Source organism: Leopardus geoffroyi, chromosome B4 (genome assembly GCF_018350155.1).
Source record: "Leopardus geoffroyi isolate Oge1 chromosome B4, O.geoffroyi_Oge1_pat1.0, whole genome shotgun sequence".
Classification (NCBI taxonomy): Eukaryota; Metazoa; Chordata; class Mammalia; order Carnivora; family Felidae; genus Leopardus; species Leopardus geoffroyi.
This window is the reverse complement of record NC_059341.1, coordinates 26058613-26062493: the sequence shown is the minus strand read 5'-3', so window position 1 is coordinate 26062493 and position 3881 is coordinate 26058613. Positions and strand designations below refer to the sequence as shown.

The 3881-nt window shown below is 46.3% G+C and overlaps 1 long non-coding RNA gene across 1 annotated transcript; it reads right to left on the bottom strand.

The window, feature by feature from the left end:
• Nucleotides 1-3425, bottom strand: LOC123591450. The gene is made up of 2 exons (XR_006709328.1): nt 3051-3425; nt 1-866 (listed from the first exon to the last, which is right to left on the bottom strand). It is a non-coding gene; the product is annotated as an uncharacterized LOC123591450 (long non-coding RNA).
• Between the last annotated feature and the right edge of the window lie 456 nt (nt 3426-3881).

The following is a 3881-nucleotide window of genomic DNA, read 5'->3' as shown; positions in this document are numbered from 1 at the left end:
AGTTGCTGCATCTTTTGATTCACCTGCCACCACCAGCTGGATGCACCAAGATATTTTGACATTCTCAGCATTTCCACTGATTAGCCCTCCACAGTGCAGGGTTGGGGGGGGGGCTCTCTTTTCTTACAGATATCTGGTAATGGTGTGAGTTCAACCAGTAAAGAGAAAACCATGGTCAGAAGCACGCAAAAGGCTGGAACTGGTAGAACAGATCTCTAACTCCGAGGGCTTCAGCTCTGTCCTAATTCTGGCCAAATAGGATTAATACTGTTAACTCATTACCACCCTAAAAGGAATGTCATAGTTATAAGGGTGTGTGTGCAATTTTTAATGACTTGTGTTGAAGAAACGAAGGAGATAATGTGAAACAACAGTCTATTTCTTCTCATGCTTTGCTCAGCTCTTATGCTTTCAGAATGCTGCTTCTAATTGGATTTTTGTTTCCACATTCTGGGCTCATCCATGCTAGGCAAACTTGCGATGTGGGGAAAGTTGATTTTTTATGCAATGCTTTCTAAGGCTTTGCCTTAGATTTCCTTCTTCTGGACTGTGGCCCAATGTTCCTTTGTTGTGGCTCCCTGGATCTAGAACCTGTAGCCTTTCACTGGGATGATGCCCTACTGATTCAGTGATCCCTCATTTCTTTCAGGATGATCTCCTTGGCCCTTTCTGGATTCTGTTCCCATAGCACCCTTGATTTCCTTACCACTTGTGCAGTAACAATTTGTCTGTACATCCACCTGGGTTGGTATCATACTCAATATTATACCCCCACAGCTAGCCTATCCCTGCAAAATAGTAGGTTCTTACTAGATCTATGCCTGATAGGCTGGCCTGGTGAATGAATGCCCACTTCTTTGGTGACTCTGAAAAGGGAAAAGAAAATCATGATTTTATTCCAACATCCTGTTACCTTATCAGGAATCTACGATAAAATACAAACTTCCTACCACTGCCTACAAGGCCCTGCCTCCCTCTCTGACCTGTCTGGGATCACTCCCTCCCTGTGCCAGTCTAACCACACTGGTCTTCTCTCTCTTCCTACAACATTACTCTTCTTCCTCCTTCAGGACCTTGGCTCTTGCTGTTTCCTCTGCTAGGAATGCCATTGCCCTCAGGTTCTGCAGAGCTGGTTGGTATTTTCTGATTTCAGTGGCAGCTCAGATCTTAGAGTATTTCTCTCTCCCTTCCCAAATTCAAGAAGCACCTCCATCCCTTGGGTACCTGTTTTCTTCTTTGCCTTTATCCCTTTCTGTAAGTTTATCTGTTGACTTGTTCATTGTCTTTCTTTTACTGATAAATAGCTCCTACTCTGTCTTGTTCAAGGCAATGCTTAGTAGAGTGACCAGTTCACTGAAGGAACTAGAATTTGATGATTAGTATTATTACATGTTTGTTGAGTAAAGGAATAAAATATTTTTTAATTTTTTTTTTTTTTTTTTTTGAGAGAGACAGAGCGCATAAGCGGGGAAGAGGCAGAGAGAGAAGGGGACAAAAGGTCCAAAGTGGGCTCTGTGCTGACTGGCTAGCAGCAAGCCGGATGTGGGGCTCGAAGTCACGAACCGTGAGATCATGACCTGAGCTGAAGTCAGAGGCTCAACACACTGAACCACCCAGGTGCCCCATAAAAGAATAATTTTTGATATAAATTACTTAATCCCAAAGAAAGAATGTTAGTAATGGAATGCCAGGCATTATTGTGGGAAAACTTTTGGAGAGTTTTCTTGCCAATTTGGTCATGGTAGGCAGTGAGTGCTAAGTTATTTATTTTTTTTCCTTACATATTTACACATAATTAGATCTCAACAGTAAGTTACTTGCTTAGAGTATACTGGGACATCTATTTTCAGACTATTGTTTAGGATTCCATTTACTGCAAAGGTTATATAAAAAATTGTTAGGTAATGAGGTTACTGCCCTCCAAAGAGTTTTATCGTATTCTCAGGAAAAAAGGGGATGTGCCCTATTCCTTGTATTGAGTTTCTTGTCCTTCTTTTCAAGTTCATGTTTACCTTAACATTCCTTTCCTTCCTTAGTTTTGAATTTTGCCAGCTTCCATTTTTTTTTCACGACTGTATAATTCATGAAGTTGTTGGGGAAAGGCTTTATTTCAAACAGCCTATTTCTGAACCTCATGGGAAATGACAAGAAGAACAAATAGAATAGGGAAGCAGCCAGAGAGTTAAGGGACTTTGGTCCCCAGGTGAGTTATGCTTCATTCCCTTCTAAACTGGCTACAATAACACAGGGCCAGCCTACTCTGGTCTGAGAGCTCAGATTACCTTAACTCTAGGTCACTGATCATTCTCTCTCTCCTCCTCCCTCGACTTTCAATTTTCAAAGTTAAAGTCACATCTTGAAGTTCTGTCACATCCCTTTCTTTAATTCCCTGTAGTGGCTGAGTTTTCCAATTTATATCTTCTGAATTTCTTTCTGTATGCTTCCTTTCTTTGTTTTTTGTTTTTTTGTTTTTGTTAGTGCTTTATTTATTTTGTCCTTTGGATTCTAAATTCTTCCTGTCAGGGAGTTTTCCTATAAATCTTTTGAGAGTGTGATGCATTCTACATTATGTGTAAGTAGCTTTTATTTACTCAGGAAAGAGCATGGGTGAGCCTCAGTAATACTTAGTGATACTTGTAAAGTTCTTAGAAGGGGCTGATACCAGTTCATATTGTTTTGATGACCATCATATGTTGCCTGTATTACTATATATATTTTTTCTGCCGTGAAAGAATTAGTCTCTTGGATATCCCGAAGGTTTGCTTTACCATTCTTTGCACTTTACTCACTTTCTATTTAAAAATTATTTCTAATTATAAAAGTAATATATGCCTCATACACAGGTAAAACGAAAAAAAAAAGTGACGCATAATTTTGCCAGGAGCGAAAACATTTTTTTGCCTTTCCTTCTCTTAGGACAATTTCCCTTTGAATCTTATGAAGTACTTAAAAAATACCCAGGGAAAAACTCTCTAAATCCTAGCTAAATTCACGTTAAAGGTTAGCTGTAACTCATCAAGTTCATTCGGGAATCAAAGAATCTCTCGCACCTGGCAAAGAAACCTGGGTATCCGGGTTCCTTCGCTTCGGAGACGTTGCAGGTCTGTAAGACAACGCATTCGGCAGCCACCTGGGAACCGAGCGGGTAGGGGCGGAGCTTCCGATGATTGAGGGGAGAGGGAGAGGAGCTACAGAGCTCTCACCAATCAGACCTCTGCTTTGTTTTCTCTTACCGACCAATGAGGGAGCTCTGCTGTCGAGGCCGTCTTCAAGTCCGAGACGCCTACCTCCGTCGCAGCCTATAAGCAGGCGCGTCTTACGAAGCCTCTGAGGAGCTCCGGCCCCGCGGGCGTTACGGTCCCGCCCCAGTCCGTCCCTCCAGCCGTGGCCCCGCCCTTCCGAGGGAGGGGGCCAAGTCGGTTACTCGCCGGGCTGAAGGTGGGGGCCGGGCTCCCGCTGGGCTCGTGCGTTCTGCGCCCGCCGAGGCGGTGCCGAGCCCGCTGGCTCCTGATTGTCCTTTGCGGCGGCTGCGGTCGCTGCCTCTTCGTCTCCCGACCCGGGGCTGCAGGGGCCAGAGCGATCGCGCCTCCCGCCGGCCGCGGCTGCCCGGAGCAGGTAATGAGGCGCCGGGGCTGCGGCGCCTATCCGAGCACCGGTGCGGCACAGGCTGTGGGGTCTGCTCCCCTTGCTGTTCCCGCGGGCGGCGGCCGGGCCAAGCCGGGCCGCGTCACCCGGAGCCTCCCGCCAGCCTCGAAGCGCCTCCTCCCGGGAGCCCGCGGCGGCGGCGACACCTTGCGGGGAGGTGGGGGCGGGGTCGGGCGAGCGACCGGGAAGGGAAGGGGGGGCAGCGGCGGGTGGGACCCCTTGGGGACTCGCCTGAG